The sequence below is a fragment of the Balaenoptera borealis genome, assembly GCF_965194805.1.
Source record: "Balaenoptera borealis genome assembly, chromosome: 8".
Classification (NCBI taxonomy): domain Eukaryota; kingdom Metazoa; phylum Chordata; class Mammalia; order Artiodactyla; family Balaenopteridae; genus Balaenoptera; species Balaenoptera borealis.
In genome coordinates this window covers 15,572,968-15,591,222 of record NC_138865.1, presented here as the reverse complement: position 1 = coordinate 15,591,222, position 18,255 = coordinate 15,572,968, and the positions used below count along the sequence as shown (strand labels likewise).

Sequence of the window (18,255 nt, the reverse complement as noted above, 5' to 3'; positions counted from 1 at the left end):
TAGTCTGGGGTGGGGAGGGCTTCCTGGAAGAAGCACGAATCGGCTCTCCACCTGACAGTGGTGCTTGGCGGGGAAGGGGAGGCCCATATTTCTGGACCCCAGCTGCCAGGCCAGGACCCTTCCAGCGCCTCCTCACCCCCAAGGAGCCCCAGGCCCTTTTCACCTACTCCTTGAAATGCTTGACCCTCCCCTTGGGCTGCTTGGTGGCTGGGGGAGGGAGGATTGAGGATGAAGGAGCAGGAAAGGGCGTGGAGGCAACTGACCTTGTCCAGGGGCAGGACCCCCTGCTGGGAAGCAGAAGCAGAGCTCCCTTTGGGGGAGAAACCCCCTCAGGATCTACAGCAATAAAAAAGGGGCCCCCCCGAGCTCTCTTTCGCTGCAGCCTCTAATGATGGGGTTGGGGTATAATGAATATCTGTGTGCTAGTAAAACAGACTAATGACTGCCTTCATTTAATGGACCCCTTTTATCCTTACTCATTCCCAAACCAGAAGGGACCGTCCTGGGGGCTGAGGTCTGGAGCCTCGTGGTAGCTACAGCCCCCAGCTGTTTGGGTTGGGGGCCCACTGGTTACTGAGCCTGAGGCCCCTCGGAGGCTGCCTTTTCCTCCTCCATCCCTTATCTGGTTGAAACCGCCGGAGGAGTCTAGGGAGATGCCTGACAGTAACCAGCCTTAGGAAGTGGGCAGGCGATGGGGAGGGAGGAAGCATATACACGCCGATTCCTATGGACAGTGTCGACACTTGTAACACGTGGCTGCAGAGGAGAAGCATCTAGCAGCCGCTGGCTGTACCACGCCCCCTTCCTCTGCCCCACACCGATGCCAGTAGGAGCTCACAAATCATCCCAGTGTCAACTCCTTCACTTGAGAAGAGCTAGACTCCAGGAGGGAGGGGCTTGCCTGCTGATTCACCAGCAACACCTGTGTTTCGCTTGGGAGGTCTCCCTGCTCGGGACTAGCCAAGCCTGACCCTGTTTGGCTTCCTGGAGCTTGGTGAGATCACAGCCCTGGGTGTTGTGGCTGCAGGCTAGTGTGACCTGCCATGCAGGGAATATTTTTAAAGAGAGACTTGCCCCTGTGTTCCCAGGATTAGCTCACTGAGAGACTCAAGTTGTTCTTTTGAGTCCCGCCCCGACCTCATTTGATGGTAGAAAGCTGTCAGGGGAACATGAGTTCACTTGGGATAAAATGGGTAGTGGAAGTAAACAATCCAAAACACTTGTCATGGACAAGCCCCTGGTGGTGGCCAGGGGACCTTGGGTGGCTGGTAGCATCTGAGGCAGGTGGGATGGGCAGAATCAGAGTCCCCACACCCTGGAGGATGGAGAGACAGGCCAATTTTCTTTCCCTAGAGTTCCGGAACTGCCTAACTATGGTCTTTCGGTCAGAAACTGGAGAGGAGCCACAGGCCATCATGACAAGGTCTGCCAGTGGCAAGAAACTCTAATGAGTCAGCCTGCAGCCTCAGTGTTCCCATCTGGGCGCTGGCCCAGCCCTGCCTCCAGGCCATTTGCAGATAATTGGGGTCAGAGGAGGGCAGAGGATGCCAGGAATGTAGGTTCCTGGGCCCCTGACCAACCTCCCATTTTCAGTGCCCTCCCCTTGGAGACAGTCGCCCCCTGACAACGCAGGGCAGAAAAAGCATCCCCCACCCCATACTTGGCCTCTCAGCAGGGGGCACCGCGGTAGGAAAGGTACCTTTAGAAAGGCTCAGAGAGCAAACAGGTGAGGTGAGTCACTCGGAGGTGGTGTCGTGGTTATTAGGCAATAACAACCACCGTCCAATACGCGTGTCGGCCGCTCTCCTCTCTTGAGGCCTATCAGGCACGTTCATGCCATGGTATCATTTAATCCTCCTTCCCAAGGAGGCAGAAAGGACAAGGCTTATCATCCCCAATTTGCAGGTGGTGAACACAAGCTCCCAAGAGGTTAAGTGACTTGCCCGAGGTTATAGTTCCAATCGGCTGCAGATCTGGGAACGGAATCCAGGTGTCCTGGTCCATGATCTAAGCCTCCTGACTCATAGTCCAAGGTTACTTTGCCCATACCTCATAACAAAGGGGGCTGTGTTCAGGAAATCAGTTCTAGAGGGAAGAGATGATTTCTTTCCCCTTTGCCAGAATTTCTTGGGTGACCCTGAATATGCTCAGATTGGGCTGAAGGGCCAGTCTAGATCTTCCTAAATCTCTCCTGGGTCACGCCCAGGCCTGGGGGCAGGAAACTTTTTGGACAGGAGCAGGTCACTTTTGCCAGTGTCCTCCTGACTTAGGGGACCCTGAGCGCCACTGTGAGGCCACTGAGAGGGGCGTGAGCTGTGATGAGTCAACAGTTCACTAGCCTTAGGTTCTGCAAAGGCATCGGCAACCTGATGTGGAGGTGGGACCTGGAGGAACGAGGGGTGGCCAGGTGAACTGGGGAGGGCCTGGAGCCCTGTGGCTGGAGGATTTACCAGTGCGATGCTGAGAGCTCTCCTCAGGCCCTTGGCCTGACTAATAAGAGTTGAGGTTCCCTGTGAGCTTGGCGCTGTAGTTTCTGTCTCAATGTCCTCCTCTGCTTCTCCTTATCTTTCCAGTCTAGTTCCCACTTCTTTTCCACTATGAAGCCTTCCTCTCCTCAAGTGCTCTCTCCTAGTGCTTCCCTTCTGTAGTACAGAACCATCCCCCACTCCCCCACCCCCACCCCAGGCTAGACCTACAGCTGTTTGCTCTTCTGCATCTCCTCTGGCCCTGAGCTCTTCCAGAGCATCTTGTCTTGGCCCCCTGCTGCTCTGTCTCCTGCTCCTGTGGCAGAGGTACATACTCGGGCCTGGAGGGGAGGGACTGACACACACCCAGCACGGGCCTGGTCCAGGCATTCCACATTCATCAGTGCACTTGATCGTCCCAATGACCCTTCAAGGCAGGAAACAGGCTGGGGGAGAGCAGCCACTTGTTCAGGTCATTAGGTGGCAGAAGTGGGATTAAACCCAGATATTGCTGATTTCAGATGTGATTCTCTTCACCCAGTTCAATGCTGCCTCTCAAATGCTTGCTTAGAAGAATGTGGGAGAAAGTGACAAAATGGATTATATGTCTATGGGACTGAGTCAAGATGCTGTCCCCTGGCTTGAAAAATGAACCCAACCTGTGGCAGAAGAAGCATTTATATTTCACTAGATTCAGTTCGCTTGTTTGCTTCCTTCTTTTTTCCCAGGAAACATTTTTGCTGCAGTGATCTGTGAAAGAGCCTCAGGGCCATCCCTGTTAGACGTGTCCCTCACCCCCTGCCAATGGAAGGAGCTGGGCCATATCTCTGTGAATCCAGGAGCCCAGGTGTGAAAGCCACCGTGGGGGATGGAGAGAGGCCTGGTCACAAGGGCTGATCCATTTGGGGACAGGTTGGGCTCTTCAGGTCTGGAAAACCACCAGATGCCGTATCTGTGGCCCCTGACCGTAGGGTCTGTGATTCAGTTCTCTGGCCTTTATGGAGCAGGGTGGGGGAGAGTGTCGGTCTCCCAGATTAGGAGTAGCTGGTCAGCTCTTGACCACAGGACTTCCCTTGCTTTCCTCCCCTTCTCTCTTACTGCAGCCTCTTCCTCCTCCGTTCTCTCTTCTCTCCAGTCTCTTCCTCTTCACCCCTCTCTTCTGCCTTCTTCTCCGCTTTCTCCTCCTCTCCTTCCTACATGGACCTCAGCCTTCTATCAGGAAACCAGTTTCTTCACATTGGCTCCCCTAGTCTACCTCCTCCTGACCGGCTCTATCCATCTGATACAACATTCTGTGATGATGGAAATGTTCTAGATCCGTGTTGTCTTATATAGTAGCTGCTAGCCACATGTGGTTATTGAACACTTCAAACGTGGCTTGTGCTGCTGAGGAACTAAATTTTTAAACATTTAAAAAATTTTTAATTAATTTTAATTTTAATTGGCACCTGTGGCTGGTAGCTACTGAGGTGGACATCAGAGCTCTAAATGATACGTAGTGCTGGACCCCCTGGAGGTGCCCCTCCTTGTCCAGGCCCTGCCTCTCCCCCAAACCTCTGTAGGACCCAGCTTCCCTCCTGTGTTCAGCTTCCTGATCTGCGACCTGTGAGAGGCCACGGAGTTCTGGGCTTGGAGCTGGATGACCCTGGGCATTGGATCTGGGAGCCTCAGTGGACTCTTCTGTCAAATAATGAATATAATTTCTTGAGGAAGGTGCCCTAGCCTCAAGGTTTCCTTCCAACTCTTAGTTCAGTGCTTCTCTGGGCCGGAGCCTGCTATGATCAGATCTGGGCGAGTCAGTGTGAACAGCAGGGCAGGTGCTGTGTGTGTGTGTGTGTGTATGCGCATGTATGTGCGTCATCTATGCATGTATGTGTGCATGCATGCACAAAGGTGTGTGTGTGTGGCAGAGGGTTGAGGCGCAGCAGTGAGACCCTGGGGATCCTGCCTAACTAAACAGCCTGAGACTAGGAAAGGGGTTGAAGGCTGCTTAGATGGGGAAGGTTGTGGTCTGACTCTACTTCTGCTGGGCGTCTGCCCAATCCTCAGCCAGGACTGTTCCAGTGATGCCCCAGACTTCCTCTTTTGCCATAAAAGTATCCCAGAAAGCCTCTCCACAGAGGCCCCAGGGGTTTTCTCAGGGAATGTGTGAGTTTGTGAGCGGGAGCCCCAGGCTGCGTGCGGTCTCCCACAGAGCCTGGCATTGGAGGGGATGTGTGTCCCAGCCTTGGGGGGAGGGGAGGGGTTTCGCCTGGACCCAGGCCCTGGCTTATGCAATGCTTAGACTCTTAGTCAATTCCAACAACTTGGACGGATGCACACACACACACATACACACACACACACGTGCACACACTGCGTAGGGAGGTGTGGAAGGGAAATAAATTAGCCTTTGCTGCTTTGCCCTCCCTCCAAGCCTCTGCCACCGCAGATCCACCCCACATTCGGAGATAAGGGGGGATCCCCCGAGAGAGGGTGTTCTTAGGCTTCTTGGGTGAGATGGAGGCTCCAAGCCTATGAGATGGGAGGGACCACTGAGAGGAGCCCTCTGGGGGCAGGGAGAGAAGCCCACCAGCCAGTAAGTGATGGGACATGGTCAGGGTGTGGAGAGAATGGGATGCCTTCTCTTCTGCCCCAGAAGGTGCCCAAGCCTCAGGGATCCTGGGTCACAGAACCCCCCTGGCAGAGAGTTGCATCAGGGTGAAACTGCATGCTAGATGCCTTGGGGGAGAGGGCACTGAGGGCTTGAGATCCTAATTTTCCAGCCTTAGGGTGCTTAGGGTCAAACCCTCAGCCTCCGCCAGTGCCCCACCCCCTCTCCAACTGCACACAGATGGAGGGGGTCGCTGGGGGTGAGTGAAGAAAGCGGGTGTGTGTGTGGATCAGAGGTAACCGGGCTTTTATCAGGTCCGAGTCGGGCAGGTGGGTGGGAACAGCATCAGGTAGTCCTGGAGTTCCCCACAAGCAAGGGCTTCCCGGGAAAAGAGCCCTTCCTGCTGGGAAGCCGCGAGGCTCTGACTGCAGACCAGGTCTCTCTCTCTGCCGTCACTGTACACGCAGGAGCGCTCCCAGCAAGTGAGCCGCTTAGCAGCAGAGCTGCCTGGAGGCAGGGAGCTGGAGCAGACGACCCGCTGGGTCCCTTCGAACTCTGGAATTCCACACAGGGGACTCACCACACCCATGCTTCTTGGCTGTGTGGACCCACACTGGTCCACAGAGAGTCTGGGGCGGGGGGAGCCGCTGTTGGGACTAGGGAAAGGACAGTCTGAGGTGTGGGTACAGAAAGGGGTATCCCACAGAGCTCTGCTGGAGTTTCTGAATTTGCTCTGGTGCTTTCACTTCCCTGGAAGGAGAATGGGGATAGCTGAAAAGGTCTGAAAATTGCTTTTCGGTTACGCATGGTTTTGGCAGGAAAGCTGAGGGGTGTTCTTCCTTTATCATAGCTGGCAGCCCGGACTTCCCACAACGCAGTGAAGGGGAGCCTGAGGTCTGGCTGGCCGGTACCTCCCTCACACATCTCTTGGGCCTCTGTGTAGCTCTTCTTCCTTCAGATCTGCGGGCAAGAGGTCCCTTCTCTGTCATGTCAGCCCTAGGAGTACAGCTGCCTTCCCAGGCTCATGACCTCCACTGACCCTGCTTGAACTGAGAGCCACGCCTGCCCCAGCCCCTGCCTCTCCCCACCTCCTCCCTCCCTGGACAGGGGAGTCCCCATCCAGGGCCTGGCCCCCAGACACAGCACACTCAGCACACAGCACACAGATCAACTCTCTGAGATGGTCGCCATTTGCCTGTCTGGACATTGCCTTTCCCTCCCTTCGTTTGAGCAGATTCCCCGTGTAGGTGGGTAGCTGCCGACAGCTGTGGAAGCACAGATGAGCCGTGGATGATGAGATCTGAAGGGAGTTCAGAGACGCCTTAGTGAGGTCTACCCTCTACCTTTTACTGAGGAACCAATTCAGGATCCCGGTATCCACAGGACCACTTATAGGCAGCGGGGCTCTGGAACCCGGTTCTCCTGATTCCCGGTGTGAGATGCCTTATACCAAATTAAGTCCTTCATTTTCCCAGGGGCTTGGATGTGCATGCAGCTGGGATTTGGAAAAACTGACCCGGGCAGAATTTTCTCTTCTTCCAAGATCGAAGTGGATCATTCTGGGTACCTGGCCGGTGTTTAATAAATGCCTGTTGATTGACCTGTGTCTCCGGGTGAATCCTCTCTCCCCTTCTAGAGGAAGGAGGGGGCAGACCCTGTAGGAACTTGGTTTATCCCTTCCCTGCTCTCCTCTAGATTTCCACTCCTGTCCAGCAGTTAGAAAAGAGGATGCCAGAGGACCCACACTCCCCCATCGCTAGGGGCACACTTTGCTGTCTCTTAGCTTCCTGCAGCACCAGGACCTGAGGCAAGGAGTCAGTCTAACCAGGGCAACCACCCTGACTAACTGTTAGAGAAATAAACAAGGTATAGGGGAGAGGAGTACCGAGGGGAGTACCGAGGGGAGTACCGAGGGGAGTACCGAGGGGAGAGGAGTTACCTCAAAAGTATCTCAGAAAAGAAGAAAGCCAAATTTTTATATGAGGTGCATGGATGGGGGGAGAGGGAGAAAAAAAAAAAAGCCTGGGTAATTAAGTTAATAGGTTTCTTAAAGAATGCCCTTGTGAGTGATGTTCAACACATTCAAGTGTTGACAAGAAGGTATTTAACTTGACACCCACGCAGCGGGCAGAAGCATGCTCTTGGCTCCGACACACCTTCTTCGTCTGAAACTTGTAGTAAAACTCAGTGCTGGGTTGTGAAATCTGTCCCAAGGGATCCGTGTTGCAGGGGGTCCAAGGTCAAGCCTCCTGCTTCTAGACAGAGTTGGGGTGGGTGAGGGTGGCTACCCTAAACCAAGGTCCCTAGGTTAGGAGAGCAGAGGCTGGGGTCCTCAACTCAGAAGCCCATGGAAGCTGTTATTCTGGGGGTCTCGGAGGGCCCACAAGACTATTTTTGACTCTTGCAAGTGGTTGGAATGAAGCTCTGTCCCTTCCCTCCAAGATCCAGTTGCCTTGTGGACCTTGGGTCTGATACCCAGGAACATCTGTGCGGTCCTAGGGCTTCCCTAGCACGATGAACTAGTGGCATAATCTGGGTGAATTGGTGAATATGGATTTTCCCTTTCTCTTAAACCTGTAGTAGGGAGAGAGGCCCCAAATTACTGGGCTAATGGAAAGAAGCCTTGCCTTGGAGGAGGAGGAGGAGGAGGAGGAGGAGGGGGAGGGGGAGGGGGAAGGGGTGTGTGTGTGTGCGCACATTCACGTGTGTGTGTGTGTGTGTGTGTGTGTGTATTTAAAGAAAAATTTGGGTTGCTCTCGTTTGAAAGCACAGGGGCATAAATTACCATTCCTAAAACAAAGGAGTTTCTCCTTTTGCCAAGCAGCCTGCCTCAAAGGCCCCGGACAAGGATGGGGCTCCTTGCCTGCTGCGGGCTTATCAGCCTGCCTTCCTGCCCAGCTGTCATCCAACCCTCTTGTCATCAGCCATCTCTCATCCACCTTCTCTTTCTGTTACATTAAGCTCAGACTTATCGGGTGATCAGAGTTTTCAGGCTGGGACCTGAATTTCAGGGTCTCCGCCATTGTTACGGTGGCCAGATTTGTGGAAAAATGGTGACATGAACGCCTTTGTGAAAGAAATTTTCTTTCTTAGATACTGAGCAAAACACTTTGAAAATAAAGTAACCTAACTCCACAGTTGTCTGGTCACCTTGAGGCCGCATAAGTGAGCAATGTGAAAAACCTGAATCAACATCCATGGTTAATGGGTTTCCAGCCTGGCAGAAGGGCTAGCACTGCCCTTCACCTAAAGTCATATACAAAGGCTGTGTGTGTCTGTGGATGTGGTGGGAAGAGTGGGGCACATTGGAATTTCCCCTCATTTAAAAATGGCGGTCAAGGAAGGCGATAACTTCTTGCAGCAAGAAAGCCTGGATTAGCTCTTTGCTCTTGTTCTTGGCACCAGGCCTTGTTCTGGGGGCTCATTTCTGCTTAGAGAAGCCGGTTCCCATCCAGGCCATCCCACTGTTCAGGAGATGTAGGATTCTGGGGTTTGCGCACACGCCTAAGACATTTCCGTTTCTAGGAAAAGGGAACAATTTATCATCTTTCTCCCTAACTCCTAATGCATTAGGACACAGTATTAAAGAAAAGGCTCTGGGTTGAGTAGGAGATACCTGTTAATTTTACAGTCAAATTTCCCATTCCTCCAATACTCTCCTGTCCCCATTCTCCATCATGGAGACAGATCACGGCGATGTCTCTCCTTTTCCTGATTTTCCAATTTGAGTTTCCTAAGAGCAAACTGAGAGGGTTAATCAGATTCCCCGCTTTCCTGTTTGACGCAGGCAGGTGGCCAGGGAGTAGCCCAGTTCAGCACACTCTCATTGAGTGCCTACCACGTACAGAGCCAGGGCTGGGGGCTACGGGGCTGTAGTTCCTGCCCTTAAACAATTTTCAGCTCACGGGAGGCGCAGAGCTGCCTGAATTATCCTTACAGTCCCAGAGAATGCACATGCCCTGCTCAGGGGCCAGGAGGGAACTGAGAGCGCCCCAGAAACAGACAGGTTTCCAGAGAAGTCACTTCCTCGCGAGATTCCCCATTTCCTCCCACCTCCCAGCATTGAAACTGGGGGCACCACAAGGACCTAGACAATGAGTCAACTCGACAAGGGCAGACTTTTAGCTGGGACATCTTTTCACATCAAACCTTTTTTTTGAAAATAGGTTTTCCTTCCTTCGGAGACACCTGGCCAGAGCGAAGCAGACTCCCTAGTTGTGACCAAATACTGAAATCAGATCAGTGATATTGTAGTGTGTTTCGTAAGGACAGACGCTGCTGGGAGAACTAGAGAGATGGGCAGCTCCCGTAGCTGCCCAGAGCCTGAGGTTGAACCCCGAGGCGGAGCCCTCCAGAGTGGCCACCTTGCCGAAGTCCTTCCCAGGCCACCATTCCTTGTGGAGGAGGGTGGAGGGTGGAAGCCAGGGCCCTGGGCTACTGGCTTTAGTGCACTCGTGGGTGGGTGGGTGGGTGGGAGGGCTCAATACTGGCTTTCGGACCAGACTTCCCCACCCCTGTGTGGGAGGCGTGAGGGGCTAGAGCCGGGAGGCAGGAAGTGAGCGCAGATGGGCTGCCCAGACAGCTGTGCGGGGGACAGAGCACATCTGTCCGGGTGAGTCTAGTGGGGCCCCTCCCCACAACCTACATGCCAAGTCTACCCGTTCATCAGTAGGGTGTGGGCTCAGTTTGGGTCCCAAATGGGGAAAATGATGGGAAAGGAAAGTTTGAAGGCAGAGGCAGGAGCTAGGGGTTGCTAAGGGGGTATGTTCCCATGAGAAAAAGAATGTCTGAACTCTGGGGGAGAGGAAGGGACGAAGGGCAAAGAGAAACCTAAAAGCAAATGGATCAGATTGCATCTGCCCAGGGTGGGCTTGTGGCTTCCAGGTGGCTCCTGAGCGCCCAGGGTCCGGCGTCTCCTCTGAGAAGCTGCCCAACTCCTCGCCTCTCCTATGCTCCCCAAATGTCTTACATTGCAGCAATTAAAGTCCCCGAGGTAACTGCTCCTTCTTCCGTCTCACCTACTAGCCCGCGGGTGTACTAAGATCAGAGACCCTATCTTCTTCATCACTGAATCCTCACAGAGTAGACACTCGGTAGAAGTTTGCTGAATGAGTGAGTGATTGCATGGCCTAAATCGACACAAGGTTTCCCACTGAATGCTTTAATTTTCTCTAATTGGCTGTAAATATTGCTGGGGAAGCTTTTCCCAAGTAGACACTCGAATAGATCTTTGGGAGATAGAAACTGGATCAGATTCTCATCAGGAATTTGCCTGCGGGCCTGAGGGTAGTTTACCTCTTTAAGCTCTTTTCTAGGGAGCTGAGCACAGGGGAAAGGCTCATTGTTCTAGAAACACACTGACTTGGCATCACGGCCACTTGCATGTCCTCCCTGGGGCAGCTGCTTCCCCCTCTGTGCAAAGCTATCACCTGCCTGCTACGGAGCCAGAGAGGCAGGAGTTATGGATCACGTGGACCTCCACGAGTAGGGGAGGCTGATAGCTCCCCTGAATCCGTCCTCCATCACCTCTCCCTGCCCGGTTTTCACGGCGCGATAAAAGGAGACGCGAGGGACTTCCCTGGTGGTCCAGTGGGTAAGACTCCACGTTCCCAATGCAGGGGGCCCGGGTTTCATCCCTGGTCAGGGAACTCGATACCGCACGCGTGCTGCAACTAAGAGTTCGCGTGCCGCAGGTACGAAGTCTGCACGCCGCAACTAAAAGATCCCGCGTGCCGCAACTAAGATCCGGCACGGCCAATAAATAAATAATGAATAAGTATTCAAAAAATAAATAAATGAGCTTTAAAAAAAAAAAAGAGAGATGGGAGTTGGAGTTCCAGCTCTACTGTGTGGCCCCAGGTGAGTCATTTCTCCTCTCTGGGCCTCTTGTGTTCTCATCTGAACAATGAAGGCTGGACTAGGGAATCTCTGAGATCTCTACCAGTTCCTAATGTCACAAATCTGGTAGAATGATGAGCAGGGAACGTGGCCCTTGATGTCATCACCAATCTCCCCAGAGCCTGGTCTGGGGACTTTCCCTTAACTTAGGCTTGGGAGGGCCCACAAAGCCCCCACTCCCCTCATGAGCTCCTGTGTTCACCCACTTGCTGCAAAGGTGACTCTTCCTGGATGAGTTAGTCAAGTCCTGCTTGAAGTCAGAAAGTCTGCGTGAATGACTCTTAAATGTTTCCCAAATTTCTACCCCTGTTTTCTATTACCTTGTGGGTGTAACAGAAGTGCCAATAGGGACAAAGGAAGGATTAAAGTCCCAAGGGCTTGGGGCCGAAATGGGACACGTGTACTCTCCTCTAACGTTATTTTTGTCATGCTCGTCGCCATCACCGTCACCCATTATTAATACTGTTAAACATTTATTGTTCTTCGTTCAGCCAAGAGCAGTGGGTGAGTAAATCAGCAAGAAACTCCGGCCACAAGAAGCCTGCGCCGTTTTGGGCATTTCTCAGGTCAAGGCTGGTTTCTCCAGCCCTTATGCAGGGATTAAATCTGACCCTCAGCAGGAAATGGGGCTCGTGGCTTTGAGTTCCTTTATATGAAAGTGCTCTCCTTTCCGGAGGAAAGGTGTTATAATTCCGAGCTACTTTTGCCGCTGTGTATCTGTTTCTTATTCACATTTGTAGCTCCTACAATGCCTTGAACAGGGCACGACCAAAGGTGCTTGCTAAATGCTTCTTGAAAATAGTTAATTATAATGATGTCTTACAACAAGTTAAGCAGGGGAAGTGGGCCTGGGAGTGCTCTGCAGTGCTTCTGAGCTGCCAGGAGCTGAGAAACAGTTTAACTCCTCGTCTGGGGCATCTTCCCTGCTAATGCTTAGAGCCTGGAGCCCTCGGGTTGCAAGGCTAGCAAGGGATTGGCTAGCAAGGGATTGTTTGGGAGGCGGTGGGGGGGGTGGGGCCAAGGCTCAGACAGGAGGTGAACAGCTGGCGCCTCCTTCTGGCCCTGCCAGGCTGGAGCAGCCCTGGGGAGGGCTGGTGGGGGAACCTCAGCCCCTCGGCTTCCAGAATATCACCTCCCTCCCACTACCCCAGCCCCTTCACCCCGAGAGATCCCAGCTCAGGAGAGCCAGTGGAGAGCAAGGGAGGCTGTTATGTAACTGATTTAACTCCTTGCCAAACTGGTGACTAATTCAGACCATCTCGGCCAGATTGGCTCCACAGCTTTGGTGTGAGCTGCAGGAGGCCCGGCTGGTTCGTGGCTGGTTCGTGGCTGGTTCTCACACCCTCTGCTGGAAGGATCTCTCAGCTCCCTTGCTGGCCTGGGCCACCACCAACCTCAACCACGGCTCCATCAGCACTCCTGCCTACAGGAGACCTTCTCTGTAGGCGTCCGATCCCCCAACTTTGTGTCCCTTCCTGCCCTACAAAAAGAGGCCAGGAAGACAGTTCATTTATGTCTGCCCCCAAGACAGTTCATTTATGCCTGGGGCTCACTGAGGCCCTTCATTTTGCACCTGGTGAGGGCGAAGGGCGCTGTGGCCTGCTGCCCTTGGCTGGCTGGCCGGCCGGAGAGTGTTGGCTGCTAAGGTTGGCACTGTTGGGTCCAGAACTCGGGGGCCCTCTCCACCACTGCCCAAGGGGAAAGGGCTCCAGGGAACATCTGGCCTCACCCAGTCCCCTGGCCTTGGACCCCCGGCCCTGCAGGTCACAGGCTGCCTGGGTGATGCCGGGAGAGGCGTGGACTCACTGCTTCGTTTCTCACTTTTCTTTTTTAAGAGGGGGTGCTTGGTAAGCCCAGCCCATCCCTCCTGCAGAAGGCCGTCCTGAGGGGGAACGTGGAGGGAGGACATTTGTGCTTATTTGGAGACAGTTCAGGGAAAAACACAAAGAGGTGTCCTGACAAGGCCCACGGTATTCATAGACATGAGTGCTGGGGGTTAGTTTATTTAATCCTTAACCACACAGCCCTCTGTGGTTGGGATTATTCCCATTTTACAGGTGGGGAAACTGAGGCTGAAAGGAATTGGGTGGTTTGCCAAAGCTGGTAAGTGGCTGAGCTGGGCTTTGAACTCACTCCCCAGTGGCTTGGGAGCCTAAGCTGGTTCTGATACACTGCCTTCCCATGGCATTCCTGGGATGGGTTCCCGAGGCCGTTGAAAGACTTGTACATCTCAGCAGCCTCATGGCAACTGCCCAGCTAGACCCAGAAAATAATACTACCTTGTACTGCTGCTTCCTTCCGCCAAGCCCCACACAGACATGATCTCATTCACTTTCCCACAGTCCCATGTGGGCTAAGGAGTGGGTGGGGACTCCGTTTCCCAGAGAGGAAAGGGAGGCACAGAGAGGGATGCTGGCCTGTCCTAGGTCACAAAGCTGGCTGGCGGCAGAGCTGGGACTGGAAATCAGGCATCCCTGCCCTTGAGGGCGGTCATTTAGCTTGATGAATATGGGCTAGAATCACCCCCGAGATACAGCAAATTGGGGTGCTTTTCTTGAGGGCTGACTCAGTGGCTGAAACAGCTCCAAGATAGCTGGGCTTGTGTTAAAAAAAGGAAATCTGAGATGCATATAAAGGCAATCTGTATGCCAAGAAAGAGGCGCTGGGACTAATGGTCACCACACTAGCTCCCCTCCTGGCCAGTCCCGGCACAGTCTCTCTGCTTCCCTTCCCCAGATGCCCTGGGGCTCAGACGCAGCCCTGGTGCGATGGAAAGAACACTGGCTTTGAGGTCATGGAACCTGGAGAGGATATTCACTAGGGACTCCAAAATCAGTCATTTCCCCTCTCAGCTTTTCCACTTTTCACTCAAAAAGTGGGGATAATAACTACATGAAATAGACATTGTGTGTGAAAAATTTCATCAACTATAAAGCCTGCAGAGAGAGAGAAATTACTGGTGCTCCCTTCAGCCCGATCTCATCTCTACTAAAGACCTTTTTAAAAATGGCTTTGAAGCGGCGAGTCACGCAACAGCATTGTCCTGGTCAAACATCTGTCTTCCCTACTGTGGCTTTTCCACTTGGATCTCTGGTACCCAACGTCTGGTCCCGAATCAGATGTTCCCTGGGTGGCCCCATGGGCTCCAGGGCAGGGCTGGCAAACTTTTTGCAAAGGCCCACGTGGTAAATATTTGAGGCTTCGTGGGCCACAGGCAATTTTGGTCACATGTTCTTTGTGTCTTTCTTTCTTTTCTTACAACTCTTTAAAAATGTAAGAAACATTCTTAGTTCACGGGTCTTACAAAAACAGGCCGATCTGGCCCGCTGGCTGTAGTTTGCTATGCCTGGCCTAGTGTAAAATTGGGGGCGGGGGGAGTCTGGAAGTAGACAAGGCCTAGACCCCCAGTTTTGCTGCTTGCCTGCCTGCGGGCCTTCGGATCACTCTTCAACCTCCCCGGGACTTAGTGAATTGTCTGCCTCATGGCTGTAATAGTGCCTACTTGTTTCAGAGGGCTGCTGTGAGGGTTCTCAATAGAAGGCGTCTACCCCGCAGGTGCCTGAGAGATGCGGGGTGGTATCATTACTGCTCAATGAGTGAGGGACGGCCCACACTGTCCTTGGTGTGATGGGGAGGACAGCACCCTCCCAGAGTCTGGGATATTCTACAAGGTGACCAACCAAGGCCCTGCTCGGAAGGCAGAGGCCCAGGGTTTCACGAGGAGAGGAAGACCTGGGGTTATGTCGAGGGGCTGCTTGTAGGGTTGGGACCTTGGTCCCACCACCAGCTTTGTCTTGGGCGGGAGGTGGTGTCTGGGAGTCTGTGGGACTACAAGAGGCCCCACACAGACCCGGGGCCCAGGGGGACCCAGGGCTTTGCCGAGAGGATACCAGTGACTCCCTGGTCCTCTTGAGTCCTGGCTTGTTGTCAAGTGAAAAACTAGAGAAGGAAGCAGTTCTGAAAAAAGTGTGGGTCAGAGCAAGCTCTTTTCATTAATAATAAGAGCCACCACGTACTGAGCACTTTTGCGTCCCGGGCGCTGGGGGCTGTATGCCCATCCCTCCATCCCCCCAGCGAGCCCGGGGCAATGCTGGGGCGGGAAGGGGGCGCGGGGAAGGCTCACAGCTGCAGGGGCCGGAGCCGGGAGAGGATGGTCCTGCTTTCTTTGATGTTCCACTGCCTCCTGGGAGCCTAGCTCTGCCCGTGGGTTCAGGTTTGGGTGGATACTCAGGCCAGGGGAGTCTGAGATCTTGATTCTTTTTCTTTCTTTCTTTTTTTCTTTTTTTTTTAAATTATGTGGTAGTTATCTTTAAGTACAAAGACTTTTCCAATCATGTCACTTAGAGATCATTTTATCCACCGCTCTGTTTGCCGCCAGTCTCTTGTCTCTCTCCTCAGCAACGGTAAGGTGGATACCCTTTCCACGAGGAAGAGAGATCCACAGTTTGTTGCCTTTGCCAATAACGAAAATGCTGGAGAGCCGGGTGGCAAAGCTATTGCCGTTGGCATCTTTCACATGAACTACATCAAAAGAACCAGGATGTCTCTCCCGGTTAGTGATCACACCAGTTCTTCCCAGGTTAGCACCTCCAGTCACCGTGCACAGGTTACCGGTGTCAAATGTGATGAAATCAGTAATCTTGCCAGTCTCCAAATCAGTTTGAATGGTGTCATTCACCTTGATGAGGGGATCATGGTAGCGGATGGTGCGAGCATCATGGGTCACCAGATGAGGGATTCCTTTTGTTCCCACAAAGATCTTTCTCACTTTGCACAACTTATACTTGGCCTCCTCAGGTGTAATATGATGAACAGCAAAGCGACCCTTGGTGTCATAGATCAGACGAAAATTCTCTCCAGTCTTGTCAATGCTGATGACATCCATAAAACAAGCAGGGTAGGTTATATCAGTGAGGACCTTGCCATCAATCTTAATGAAACGCTGCATGCAGATCTTCTTTACTTCATCTCCTGATAGGGCATACTTAACTCTGTTCCTTGAGACATTCCCTCAGCTTGTGGGGACCGGTAGATGGACGAGGAGCAAACACACCAGTCAGTTTATCCAGCATCCAATGCTTTGGAGCTGCTATGTGCTTCAGGTGTTTCTTGGGACCGCGAGCCATGGCTGCACTAGGCACGAAAAGAGAGCGATTCTTCTTTTTGAGAAATACAGTGAAAAGGACTAGTTCCTCGGCTGCTGGAAAAACTCCATCATCACCCAGCCGCGGAAACTGGAGCACTCTCTTCTGTGTACTTGTGCCATCCCGTGGCTGGTTCTGGAGGGTCACCTGCGACCAGCCTCCCGGGCTGGAACTCAGCAGTGTGACTCGGTGCACAGGGGCCATGTCTTCCTATTGCCAACACCCTGCTTATTTCTGTGCCTCTTTCCACCTATAATTCACTGTTCCTGTATCTAGAAAGCCATCCTGTTACTTCTTTACCTGGTAAACTTCTACGCAGTCCTTTAAAACATAGCTCAAATGTCACCTCCTCCAGGAAGCCTTCCAAGACTACCCAGGCACAGTTAGTATCTCCCTCTTTTGCCTTTAGGCACTTTGATTGTTATACTATTTGGGGGTGGGGGACAAACATTAATCGAGCACTTAGTACATCCTACGCCTTACGCTAAGCACTTTACTGAATTATACCATTTAACATTCAAAAACCCATGAAAGGGTCTTATCCCCATTTTACAGATAAGGAAGCCGAGGCTCAGAGCAGCTAAATAACCTGCCCAAGGTGAGGCTGGGATCTGAATCCAAGCAGTATGACCTCAGTGCCCTCCTTCCACCACTAAATGATATTGCCTCTCTGACACTAGTTATAATGACCCCAAACTGTGATAATAAGTTTATGGGTCTGTAAATGGCCCGTGAGCTGAGACCACGACTTACGTATCTTTGCTGTCCCAGAATGTAGCGCAGTGCAGCGCACACAGTAGGCGCTTAGTGGTTGGTTGCTCATGGAAAGAATGTTGAATACAGAGCCTGTGGGGGTTGGGCCCACTAAAGGAAGGTGGGGTGCTGGGAGTGGGGAAAGGAAGACCAGTGGGGGACACAGCTGAGTGGGTGGGGCTTGCTTGACCCTGGTGGGGGGAAGGTTCCTGCTGCCAGCTGCCATGCCATCCTGGAATCACGAGCCTGGCAAGAACAACAGAATGATGTCCTGACACTGCTTAGTAAGCACCTTCAACGTGCTAGGAAGCGCTTCGCACAAGGGCATTCTAAGTCCAGGACAAAGGACAGCTAGTTCAAATCCCTAGACAGCTCACAAAGGCAGTGCCTTTGCAGGATGCACTTTGGCAAAGGATCATCCTGAGGCTGGGTCTGGACTCCGTGCCCTGTACGTTCTGCACCTTGCCGGCCCTCCGAGAAGCCGGGCTGTTGGGCGCAGTTGCATGAATTCCCGTGTTGGGGAGTCCTCTTTTGTACCATGCAGCTCTGTTTACAGCGGACTGGTTGCCCGGAGGAGCAGAGCTTTCGGATGAGCAAGGAGATGGCATCAGAACACCTTCATCTCTTCCCGGCTCTCTCCACACACAGGAGGCGGGACCCAGCCGGGGCCCAAAGCCTGGAGCCTCCCAGCAAGCCAGGTGGGCCTGTGAGGTCATGCTTCCTGCCACACTTGCAGGTGGCCCTTTCCTGGGGCGCCAGCAGGTGTCAGGGGCAGGGGTGATGTATGGGGGACCCCTTTAGTATCCCCAGTCCCCTCTGGGGGCTGGAGGTGCCCCTTGAAGCCACCGGAAAGCTCTTTTCTTGCCCGGAGGAGGTCCAAAGCATGCGTGGCTGCTGACACGGGGGAGGGGGGGATGGGGGGAGGGGGGGAGAGCGAGAAGACCCCCCTGCAAGCCGCGTTCATACAAAATGCATTTCCCAACGTATCCCTCTGGCCTGTCGGAGCCCCTTCTGCTCACTGCTCTGTTTATACATGATAGACAACTAATTAACATCCAAACCTCCTGAAAGGTCTTTTCAGAGGTAATGTTCTGACAGATTATGTCAGCAAGGAGCACTGATTTGTCTAAGCATGGATCACATTGTTTCAGATTGAATGAGGTGAATATTAAACTGCTTTAAATGTACTCTTCATAAAGTACTAATTACACACTCCCAAGGGAGAACAGCCAAGGAATACTAAACAGTAGAGAAGTCAACAGAAGGTTCTTTTTATAGTATGTTGCTGGGCTCTGTGTTTTTCTGTCTCCTTCTTTCTCGCTCTCTCTCTTTTTTTTACAGTAAAATCACAGCACGCTAAAGAATACACATTTATAGCACAATGCTTCTCATCTAATTATAC

At 52.8% G+C, this 18,255-nt stretch overlaps 1 protein-coding gene and 1 pseudogene across 13 annotated transcripts in view; both read right to left on the bottom strand.

Annotated features, from left to right (window-relative positions):
- The window catches only part of PEBP4 (phosphatidylethanolamine binding protein 4), a 269,036-nt gene that overhangs the window by 28,174 nt on the left and 222,607 nt on the right, over positions 1-18,255 (bottom strand). The window lies entirely within an intron of this gene.
- Positions 12,574-17,453, bottom strand: LOC309633202 (small ribosomal subunit protein eS4 pseudogene; annotated as a pseudogene). Its single transcript has one exon. The product of its transcript is annotated as a small ribosomal subunit protein eS4 pseudogene (transcript).